Source organism: Myxine glutinosa, chromosome 9 (genome assembly GCF_964187855.1).
Source record: "Myxine glutinosa chromosome 9, kmMyxGlut1.1, whole genome shotgun sequence".
Lineage (NCBI taxonomy): Eukaryota > Metazoa > Chordata > Myxini > Myxiniformes > Myxinidae > Myxine > Myxine glutinosa.
The window spans coordinates 104888935-104901636 of NC_136269.1; the positions used below are offsets into that span (position 1 = coordinate 104888935).

At 48.8% G+C, this 12702-nt stretch overlaps 1 protein-coding gene across 1 annotated transcript in view; it reads left to right on the forward strand.

The window, feature by feature from the left end:
- The window catches only part of SAP130 (Sin3A associated protein 130), an 87078-nt gene that overhangs the window by 36761 nt on the left and 37615 nt on the right, over positions 1-12702 (forward strand). The window lies entirely within an intron of this gene.

The following is a 12702-nucleotide window of genomic DNA, read 5'->3' on the forward strand; positions in this document are numbered from 1 at the left end:
AAACCGACCAATCTAAATCCTGTAGATGAAGGCTCACGAGGTCCTAGTGTGGAAGAATTTTCGAACACATCCAAGTGGCTTACTGGGCCAGATTTCTTGTGGAACTCCAAGGTTTTGACGAGTCTGCTTGATGACACGGAGTTACAACTTGACAATGAAGGCCCTGAGGTAAAACGAGCTTATGTCTCTGTGTGACATGCACATGATTCTTCCAGCTGTGGTGATATATTGGTACTTCTGGATTACTTTTCTAATTGGCATAGAGCCCGGCGATCAATAGCAGTTTGCATTAGATTGAAATCTATTCTGCAAGCACGTTCTTCTACCGACTCCTCTCTGGCCAAGCTCCCCCTGCTCTGTGCTCTGTCCCCCAAATATTCCTTCAGAACTCTCAAGATCTGCCAGCAACCCTCTTCTGGTGAAACTGCCAAAATCAAGATCTCTGCTCACTCTTTCGTTCCTCTTTTCTCCCGCCTTTGGAACAACCTCCACAATCTATTCAATCCCACTCCTCTCTCCATGTCTTCCCAACAGCTGTTCACCACCATATCTTGTCTTTTCCCATCCAAAACCTTGATCTTTTCTACCCCCGTTAATACACCTCAAATCCACCTTTTTCAAATCCCATTTTCTTTCCTGAAAATTCTAGTAGTGTCCATTTGTTTTATACCGTGTACCCGTCCCTTTCAACCATCCCTCCCCCTTCCAGCCCTCTCCCTCCCACAGATATACCTGTGCCCCTGTTGTTGTGCTTGTGTGCTTCCCTCTCTCTCTCCCTCTCTTGTCTCTTATCCTGCTCCCTTTATTATATGCTTGATGTGTGTTTCCGTTTATGGTTTTATGTGTTTTACTTGTTAGCTCTTACACGAGCCTCAACTTTGTATACAAAAAAAACCCACCACAGGGTGGAGCAGAATGAAGGTGAAATAAATGACTGTTTTGGCAAGCAAGTTCAAGAACTACAGAAAGCAGAATCAGAGATAATCATGCTGGACCAAAGAACTGCATTTGCAGCAGAAATTCAGTTTCTTCCAACACAGAGTTCAGCACTTACCAATTCTGCAAAAGGGCATGCGGCTACAATGAGAAAACGAGCCCTTCAGCGAAACAGTACATTACATCGTCTAGATGCCTTCCTGGATGATTGCGGAGTGATCAGAATTAGCGGGACCGGAAGCTAGCCAATTGCGAGCCTGGTTTACAACACCTAGTGATCTTTCCACGACACCATCACATCACTACTTTGATCATTTGACATTTCCATGAACAGGCTGCTCATCAAGATCTTTAAATACCCATAAATGAGATCCGAACCAGTGGTTTCTGGATTGTTGGAATGAGCTCGGCGGTTTCAAGTTACATTTCAAAATGTGCATTGTGTCAAAGACCGAGAGCTGTAGCACAAGACCAGAAGATGGCTGATTTGCCCACGGAGAGCTTTCACCCTGCCCCACCATTAACGTACTGTGCTGTTGATTTGTTTGGGCCTTGGCACATCAAAGACAGACGTACAGAGTTAAATAACTATGGAGTTTTGTTCATGTGTATGGCGTCCAGATCCATCCACATTGAAGTTGCCAGCTCTTTGGAAACTGATGCTTTTATCAACGCCCTTCATCGTTTTCTGCTATTTGCGGCCCAATATGCAAACTTCGAGCAGACCGAGGCACTAACTTTGTGGGAGCCAAGAACGACCTTGAAACGTCATGGTCTTCAATGAATCACGACAACATCAACAAGATGCTTTTGACAAAGAACTGTGGTTACCTCAAATTCAAAATTAACGTTCCTTCAGATAGTCACATGGATGGTGTCTGGGAGGGACAGATACGAACGATACAGAGCATGCTCGCCACTATGATACATCAAGCCGGTAACCAACTTGAGCTGCTGAGGACGCTGACGCGTGAAGCCTCGGCCATTGTGAACAGTCACCTACTAACAGTTGATAACTTAAACAATCCCACATCACTGGAGCCATTATCACCGAACCAGTTGCTGACACTGAAGTCTTAAGTTATAATGACACCTCCAGGTATCTTCCAAGACCCTAACCTGTTACTCCCATAAGTGATGGAGAAGAGTTTAGTACCTGACAAACCAGTTTTGGACAAGATGGAAGAAGGAATACCTTCAGAGCGTAACTTCAAGACAGAAGGGGAATGCTCTTTGTCGCAACCTTCAGATTGGGGATGTGGTACTGATAAAAGATGAAAACCTGACACATAACTCCTGCAGGTGGGCCGAGTTATAGAGACCTACCTGGATGAAGATGAGCATGTCTGCAAAGTTAGGCTGACCATTGGCAAAAGATCACTGAATGTGAAAGGCCTTCTTCATTGTCTCACTTGAACGCCGATACATAAGATTGTCCTAATCTTTGAAAATGATTGTTGTACTTAAAGTATACTGTCTATGTTATAAATTAGAGAAACTAACTTTAAGAGGTATGCAATGTTGGTTAAACAATTAGATCCCTTTAGCCCCTGTGCGGAGTGTGTCAGGCGGTTGTCCTGGGCAGAGCTATCTGGGTGGATGTGTGGTTTCTTCTTTCTTTTTGAGCGGCCACTTGATTGGTGAGATGCATATGGCGCTCTGTGACGTGTAAAGCTTACAGCACTCTGCGATATAAAGCTTACAGCACTATGCGAAGCTTACAGCACTGCTAATCGTAAACCGTGTTGTAAAGCTAATACTGCGTTGCGAGGTTCATACTGAACCACGGGGCCACCTGCGTTGGAAGGCCGATACTGCGTTTTGAGGTTCATAGCGAACCATGGAGCCATCTGTTTCATGAGGTCCCTTTTAAAGTGCTATTCGTTAAAGACGAAAAAGTGGTCAGTACATCTCTATTTATGTAGTTAATTGTAAGATTGGATTGGATGCATGTCTGTTATATGTTCTCATGTGATCTCATTGCATGCCCTGTACCTTTGGCACCTTTTGCATGTTGCACATCGACATCGATGCCACCTGACATCTGTTTCCTTTTCATTTGATTCATCTTGTTTGGTTTACTGTGCAACTGTAATGTGCTCTTGAAGTATGGTTATCACAAAGCAATATCATTCCGTTGCAGTTTCACGGAGCCTTATACAGAGCCTTGAGGAGCTTTTCAGAGCTTCTTGGGAATAAATAGCTGAAGGCTTTTATCTAAACACTATTTGTTTGTTTCTGCGTACCACATCCTGCGAATATGCGATACTACTATAACAAAAACCCTAATGGCAGCTAAGCGCTTGGTTGCCATTATATGGTCTTTTGAGTCTTCGGGGTATTTTGGGACTTTTGGGTCTTCTGGGTATTTTGGGTCTTCAAGGGTGGTCTTTGTGGGCTTTTGACGATGAGCTGTGTGGTTTTTATGGGCCTTAGGGTGGCACGGGTCTTAGGTGGCTAAAGGATCTTATGTAATTAATACACATACCACATACATTCTGCGCAGACAAACAGACGGACGCAAATGCGAGGTGAGGGTAAAAATCCATCCTATTCGCATTTTAATAACTGGTCGAAGGATCAAAGTACAAAGTGCGCGGCCCCGCGGTGTTGACCAGACTTGATACAAGTATATATTATGATGAAAAGATGAACCGATTAGATTTAGGCATCAAAGTTCAGAGGTCATGTCAGGTAAAAATGTGATACTTGAGAACAGCTGAAGGGATTTGAATCAAACTTGATCGAAGTATTATAATTATGTTATAATGTGTGCGGAGACATATCGGTTGACGTCACGACTTCTAAGAGTGCCGTTCTAGTTTAGTATGATGTGTCGTGTACGACTTCTAAGAGTGCCGTTCTAGTTTAGTATGATGTCGTGTTAAAAAGGTTAAAGTACGAGATGGAAAGGGTGGTCCAAACGACATTTAAAAAAATTATTTTTATTTTTACTCGGTCTAGGAGATAATGGAAACAGAACACATCAAACAAGCTGCTTGCTAATGGAAACATTTGTGAAGAAAGTCATGCATGATGATTATCTTCAGGCATAAAAAAACAACAAACACCTTTGATGTTGAACTGCGCGAATAATAAATGCCAAGCAATCCCATGTTATGACAAAAATGGGATAAACAAATAAATGAACAAGAAAGAGCAATTCGCGATTGCAGACCCTCGCCACGGTGTTTCAGTGGTTTTTAAGGCTTTTGTGGTAAAACAAATATGGCGGCCGAACCACGTGACCGATGACGTCATTATTATTTTTTCTCCACCAATTTATCCCCAGATGACGCTGAAGAATTTTCATCTTGATCGGATGAAGTTTTGTACTTGTCGAATTATGACATCATCAACAACATATGTTATTCCCCATGGAGAGTTCTTTACAATGAGCCATGTCTCAATTTGTTCTATTCAGCACTTTCGCAGATATAGAGGGGCAAAGCTTTTCCGTTTTTCCAAGATGGCGACCATACCTCGTGACCTATGACGTCATAATTATCGATAAAAAATTATACAGGAGGAGGTACACCTATGGTGAAAATGTCCTGTTAATCAAACCAACGGTAGTAGAGAGCATACATACCTCCGCCTGGTGAACAGTTTACGTTTTGTATCTCAGAGTACACCAGAAAATCACAATACAGAATCGCATTTAATCCAAATCAATCACAGGAATCACCATCCGTTAAGTCTTTCATACCCTAATCTACCCCTCGTTTTTTGGCCATATCACTCAATGGTGAAGAATCACTTTAAAATTCTACTATCTGGATCCGGATCTTCACCAAAATCGAATCGAATCGTCGTTATCAGACACACAACGTGTCCAACAAGTTTTGTCCAAATCCATCCACAACTTTTTGAGATATCTTGTTGACAAACAGACGGACATACATACAGACAAACAAACAGACAGACAGGGGTAAAAACCTAACCTCCATCCACCCTTGGTGGCGGAGGTAATCATTTATTCTTCGCGGACAAACAAACAAACAAGCAAACAATGAAACAAACAGAAACAGACAAACAAACAGCCTCAAATGCAATACCCTCTCCTCTGGCGAGGGTAATGAAACATTACACCATGTTTAGCACTGCGTTCGGTCCACTGGGAACGTTGGGAGGAGAGAAGAACAAGATTACCTGCGTGTCCTTGTCCTCATTTCCAAAACTCCACGCACCGAGGACGCTCATATTCTCGATGTTTAACATGATGTTGCCTTGAGTGCTTAACTTCGTGCACAGTCAAAGCGAGCTCAAACGGATTGCCGGTTTCGACACCAGCAGCGCTTTTGGCACCTTGATTAGTCGTTGTTTGTTTCAACGTTTATTGCTTGAGGATATACCATTTAAAATAGGTACACCGTATCCCTGCGCATCGTAAGAGGCGACCAAGTGTTGGCGTCAGGAAGGGCATCCGGCCATAAAAACATTGCCTCAAACAGGGAACCCTGATTGTCATGGGGCCCGTAAGGCCAACCCCCGCTCTAGCGGGGAAAATGGCCTTAAAACGATCATTCATTCATTCATTCATTCATTGGATAATATACATTCCATATTATATCACTTGCTTTACTTTATCGAGCTGCATTTAATACGGGTATATCATTTGAGAGAAACTAAACGCTCAAAGCAGCCAATACACAGTCAATATCCAGGTTCAAGGTGCGATTTACCTACTGCGCATGCGCAGCAGCTATCGTGATAAATAATTTCCATTATCGTTATCACGATAGCAAATCTAAAGTACGATTATCGTCCCATCACCATTATCGCCCAGCACCAATTTCTACTGTTCACTAAAATTTTTACTGCATACGAAATTTTGCCAGAATCAGGCTGAGTCGATGTCCTTGGTAATCCAAGTTGGAGCCCTTCCAATAATGGACTCGAGTCCTAAATCATTGATCACAAGACAGAAACATCCGGGGTAATTGCACGGGGTGGTGAACCTTGGCAATATTTGGCCTCTCTCCGTGAGGGAAAGAGCTGACAGCTTGGTTGCGTCCATGCTTGGGCGACTGGTCAACACAACACAGGCTTCTTCCGTGGAGCGCCAAGTTTACCTTTCAATATCGATGTGGTCTGGCTCTCGCTGTGTGAGCCTTTGACTTGACCCGACTCCTGATTCCTGCACTCCTGGAGTGTTGGCCTTTCGAACTCTCCTGCACTCTTGTACTCTGAATCGCAGCTGCATGCCCAATGGCTCACTGAAGTTTCGGGAATATCGGTTGAAAATTGTAACCTGTAGGCCGGTGACAAACAAACAAACAGACAGTTTGTCTGGTACGACACCTCTCACCATTTGTAGCGGTTGCTCTCGGCTCTAGTCTTTGGGTATGCGGGTGTCTTCTGATACCTCAGGGAGATGGATTCCCCTGCCTTGCATAACCCCAGGTCACCTGTGGGCAAGGTGTAGTACCTGTCAGCCCCCCTTACCAGGGTAACGGTCCGCAGCCATGTGGTTTAAATGGCAGATGGCTCTGCACATCTGGTGGATGAGAGTCAAGTTGACTCCAACAGGCCGGGCGGACGAGGGTGAATTCCCCAACGGACAGCAGAGAGACGGAGACAAGTGGCGACCCCCCTTCTATACCACACACTTACCCGTGTGTACCGGCCATAGAAAGGCAATGCCATCATTGCCCGAGGAGACTCGACACCACCATCTAGTCCTTGAGAGGCTCTTACCTTTTGCACCATCACAGGGTCTTGCTTGCGCCTTCTTCAATGAGGTACAGGGTGGGTGGGTTTTGGTGACTTGTGGAGCTGTTAAAATGATTTGTTAAAATCACACATAGACAGATTACATGGAGAATGGTTTAGAGCAGTGGTTCGTAACATTTTACTCACCACGGACTGGCAAAGGTCACGATAAATGTCACAAAGGTCACGTGTCAAATGTCACAAAGGTCACGACTGCCAATTGGGAACCACGTAATGGTTTTTACTGTCTATACTTCAGCATGCCGTACATCTCTAATAACTTTTTACAATAATATTTTGGTTCTTTACAAGTACAGTACTTAATGCATCATGAACAACAGTCAAGAAATACATTATAACTAGTTGAGCCCACTGAACTTCCAGGCAACAGACGGGGAGGATTCGATGTGGGGGAACACTTTGTCAAGAGAATACACAGTTCCGTGGGATAAATATAATCGTACCTCAGTGGTTTAGGTGTGTGAACTGTGAATCCTGTTTTGACAGTAGGATGTGCAGCAAAATGCTGTTTGTTTTTGAAGTACAAACAGTTTTTGAAGTTTTGTTTTGAAGTTTTTGATGTTTTTAGCTCTTTCACGAGCCTCGATCTTGTATACAAAAAAAAGAAGTAAACATTGCCTCGAAAAAAGAAATATTACCTCAACATTACCTTCACAATAACAACAATAACACAATCGCTTAGGAGAAAGAATCTGTTTGAGGCCTGAAGGCCAAAAGCCTGAGGCTCATACCTGCTATGGCCTTGTCAGGGCCCGTGACGGCTATCGGCTGGAACTTTTTGATATATATTTGATAATCCTTGCTTTACGCTGAAGGCAAAATTTAAATAGAAGGCATAACGATTGTGAATACCGTATGACGCTTCACACTTCTGCAGATGCCGAGAGACGGAATGGTATTCCGACGTGGCAATTGCTTGCCTTGGGAGGATGTACTGCAGGTGCACTTCATTTGTGTATATTGTTGCGAATATGGAATTTGGCCTCCATATCCGCTTGTAAATATTCCCCTATTTTCTCCGATACTCCCCAACTCTCCCTTACCCCATTCCCTAGTCCCATTGTCTGTAAACAACACCCATTAGAGCCGATCTTCCCCTTCATCCCCCCATTAAATGTCGTGCCCAGGTCCCCCGCACCACACGTAGACAATTATAGGACATCTTGCTAGTTATTCTTAATCTATGTCAGTTAAGGACTTGTTTCCATTAATTATGACTCTTCGTTGCACCAGAATGTGATTATATGGCACCTGTTAGGAAGTTTAGGACCTCCCCATACCTCTCCGCATCTCTTCCCCATGAAGAAGCGCCAACTACAACAACAACAACAAAAGAGGGGGGCGGCGCGGTGACGGCATGGGGAGTGGGCGTCCTCCTTCCGGCTCGGTTAGCCGCCATTGACCACGCGCTCCACGGGGTTACCACGAAGGGGCTCCCTGTCGGCCCCTCGTCAAGGGCGGAGCCGGTAACCCCCGCACCCAATGAGAAGCCATGGGCCGATGCCATCTGGGGCGGCGCTAACGAGCCGAGGGCGTGTCACTCCCCGCCGGATATACGCGGCCTCGCGCCGGACGTGACGTCAGATGCGCCCCGAGCTTGGAAGGACAAGACGCCACCCTCCCGAGCGCTGAGCGACCTCCCCGCATCTGCTGGACACCACCGTACGTGATTCTGTCCCTGAGCCAGGTGCACCTGAGCCATCGACTGCCGCTTTCCTGGCCATCAAACCCCGTGTGAGTGAGCCTTGTCCCGCGTTTACCTGTCGTCTGTCCGGGGATAATATAAGTGTGTTTAAGTGCCCACCTTCCTATGTTTCCCTCTTGTCCCTGTAATCTAAACCTTCCGCAATTGTAATAACAACCTTTGAGAACCGTATCCCTGGTGTCGTGTCGTATTAATTCCAGCCGTGTGTCTTCTTTTTCCTTCATTGGTCTAGCATAGCGCGATTAGTCAACCCCGGGTGCAATCGGGGTAACTTGTGCAGACGTGGTCGTACCATAAAACCGCTCGGGAAATAACATCCAAGCCACGTCTGTAACAATTGGTGTCGAGGAGTGGAATTCGAACCCGGGACTAAATTAGTTAGGCCCAAATTTTGGGAGGGAAAATCGATTCGGAGCGCGTTTCCCGCGCGAAATTATAACGGCGAAATTTCAATTTGTTTTACGAAAATAAAAAATAAAAACCGAATTTTGAAAGTCGCGCTATGGCGGATCAAGACAGCTGGGGTCCGGTAAAGGAGAGTGAGGTAGGGTCGATCCAGGACCAAAATGAGGGACAGGAGGAGAGCGAAGCAGTGAGGGCGGCAGGTTCGCAAAATAGCGCCGTCACGCACGAAGAAGCGGGCGCGCAAAATGGCGCCTCGCTGATCACCGCGCCAGCGACCGTGGCAGCGCCCCCGGTGGATTGGAATTTGTTTTTTATGCAAATGAAGGCCCTTATGGACAAGAATAATGAAGAAATGGAAAGCAGAATAATGATGGGAATGAGGGCTGATAGTGAGCGGTTGGGAAACCAAATGGGGGTAATGAGGGACGAAGCGAGGGCTCAGAGTGAGCAAATGGGGGTAATGAGGGACGAAGCGAGGGGTACCAGTGAGGGGTTAGACAATAATTTTGAGAGGTTAGACAACGGGATAAAAGAAGTGAAAAATGGGTTAGAGGGGTTAGAAAACAGTATGGAAGGCAAATTGAGGGACATGAGGGACCAAGCGGAAAGGGAAGTTAAACAAATGGAGCAGCAGATAGAGGGGGTCAGAATGGGGGTAGAAACCAAACTGGATGCTCACAGGGAGGAAATGGAGCAGATGAGGGTGGCATCTGGGCAGGAGATGCAAGTGATGGGAGAGGAGATCAGAAGAGGAGTGAGTGAGGAGGTCGGAGGAGTGCGCGAGGAGGTGAGGCACTGTAAGGAGCGCATGGAGAAAGAGGTGAGAAAGGGGACTGTAAAATTGCAAGGTGGTATAGAGGAGTTGACGCTGGGAGTAGAACAACTGACAGTGGGACAAAAGGAGTTGGGGGACCAGGTAAAGAAGAACACAGCGGTAATAGAGGGTTTAAAATCGACACAGAAGGAGATGAAAAAGGACGTAGGGGTAATTAAAAAAGAGTGTCAGACGGTACATGAGGACCTGACGAGGAAAATGGACAAGGTGGTAGAGGTAATGGAGGTTAAAGAGCGGGAGGTGCGGGAGCACATAGAAAAAAATAAAGTGGAGTTAGAGGAAGAACTTAAAGGGGCGCACGAAGAGATGAAGGAGATGAAGCAAAAATTAGAAGAAGTGGAAGAAGGGGTGAGCGAAATTAAAAAGCGACGGAGAGAGGATAAGAAAGAGATAAAAGAGGAGGTAAAAGAATTGGTCCAGAGTCTGTGTTCGGATCGTGATGATGTGCTCATTAACCGGATGAGGGATTCGCAGGTGATGGAGGAGAAGCGAAGAGAAAGAGGACCCGGTGTAAGTGGTGACCAATATGGTCGTGCGTATGATGCGCCAGGTGATTTAATAAGCTTGGGGGTCGAGATAGACCCGGATGTTCGTGAGAGGCCAAGAGTGAGGTGTATGGCTGGTCCGGAGGGTATGGAACGAGAGGTGCGAGGTGTGGGTGAGCAAGGTTGTGGTGGTGGTGGTATGGAATGGGTAGCGGGTTGCGGAGGTGTGACCCATGCATCGACACCAACAGGGGTAGTTGTTGGAGGGACCGGGGAGGCACGAGAGCCCCTTGGGGGTAGTGTACTGTGGGGGCCCGGCCGGTTCGGCCCCGCGCTGACCCCGCAAGGGGCGACGCACGGGGTCCGGCAGGCGGGCAACGACTCACATACGAGGTGGTCCCACAAGGTCCCACTAGCGCCGTATGACGGCAAGAGTGATCTACGCGCGTACCTGGCGCAGTTCGACTGTGTGTGTAAGGGCAACGGTTGGGGTGAGGACGAAGGTGGAGTACACCTGGTGGCCGCATTGCGCGGCGCGGCGGCGGAGGTGCTGACGGCATTACCAGCGGGTGCTCTCACCCTGCCAGCCCTCCGCGACGCCCTAATTAATCGATTCGGCATAGAACAGCAGAGCGAGCTTGTTAAAGCTCAGCTCGCGCTGCGAAAACGCAAGCCCCAGGAAGCCATCGGGGAACTTGCCCACGACATTCGCCGCGCAGTGGGGATCGCACATGCTAGCATGGCAGCGGATTCCCGGGAAAGCCTGGCGCTGGACCATTTTATCCAGGCCCTCCCGGATATTGAGCTCCGGCAACAGCTCGCCATGTGGCGCCCGCAGACTCTGAGCCAGGCGGCTGACGCTGCGGCCCGTTGGGAAGCAGCGAGGCCCCTGGCCCGAGGGGGCGAGCGCCTCGCAATGGCGGTCCGCCAGGTGGGACCCCCGGTGGAGGGCGGACCCCCCAGGGGACCCGCCCCCGACGTGGGTCCTGACCTGGCGGGCATGGTCCGGAGGCTGGTGGACCAGCGCCTGGCGGGACCTGGACCATGGCAGGCGGCCACGGAGGTGGCCCGCGGTGGACCACGAGCGGGTAATCCAATTCGGACCTACAGGGGGGGGAATTTGGAATTCCGGAGGCAAGCACCTTATCAGGTGAGGTGCTATACCTGCAACCGCCTGGGTCACCTGGCGCGGCACTGTCGAAACGCGCGCCGGGATGATCCCCGGCAGTTGAGGTCCTCAACTCCGCCCAGGGGGGAGCGGGTTAGCCGACCCCAGACACCCCCCCGCCAGACCCCGGGAAACTAGAAGGTGTCGGGCACGTAGGGCGGTGTTCGGCAGCAGAGGATGGAGGAGAGCCCTCATTGACGCGACAGGTCATTTATTGTGGCCAAATTGGAACCGGTAGCCTGACAATTAGATGCAAAATTGCCGGCGTGGGGGTAGACGCCGTAGTGGACACAGGAGCTAGCGCCACGATCATCAGCCCTGTGGTCCTTGATTCGAGCGCAGGTGGCTGGGATAAGATCCAGCGCCTGCAAAATTATAGTTTGCAGCTTGCTACCGGGGTAACGGCCCCGATCATAGGGCGTGGTTCTGTGACCCTCAAGTTAGGGTCGGTAAGGAGGGAGATAGATGTTTGGGTGGCGGAGGTGTGCGACCCCTGTTTAATAGGGTTGGACCTGTTGACTGCCAGCGGTTGTAAAATCGACTTGTGCCAGGGGATCCTGCAGGTGGGAGTAGAAGAGCTGCCGTTAGGGGGAGTGAGCACGGCCGAGAGAGCGGAGCTGGAGGCTTCCGAGGCCGTGACCATCCCCCCAAGGGCCGAGGCGATAGTGCCGGCCCGGTGGGCAGCTCGCCCAACATGGCAGGAGTCCTGCGGCCTGGTCGAACCGGTGGCAGCGCAGTCCATACCGGGTTTAATCGTGGGCCGCACCCTTGTAAAAACGGACGGACCGGTAGTGGCCGTCCGAGTAGTAAATGTGAGTACAGAACCACGCACTATAGTAAGGGGCACGAGGGTAGCTGGCTGCACCCCAGTTGAGGAAGTCGCGACAGTGAGGGGCGAGAACGTCCAGCCGAGCCGACCCCGGGGGGAGCCTTCAATAACAAGTAGGAATTGGCCCGATCCCATTTGCGAGATGGTAAATCGTAGTAGCGTAGAGTTGGGAGGTACCCAGAGGGAGGCCTTACACAAACTGGTTGGGTCCCATTTGGACCTCTTCTCCCTGTCCACCGAGGATATTGGACGTACGGGCCTGGTGAAACATCAGATCCACACCGGTGAGGCCCGGCCTATTCGTCAGGCCGCCCGACGGCTCCCTTGGAGCAAGAGGGCGGAAGCTGACGAGCAGGTTGCAAAAATGCTCGACGCAGGTGTGATCGAGCCCTCGGGAAGTCCTTGGATGTCACCTGTTGTGCTGGTCAAAAAGAAGGATGGGACCACGCGGTTCTGCGTGGACTATCGCCAGCTAAACAACGTGACACTCAAGGACTCATATCCCCTGCCAAGGATTGATGACACCCTCGATGCCGTTGCGGGCTCAAATTGGTTCACAACTTTGGACCTCAAGAGTGGGTATTGGCAGGTGGAGATGGATAG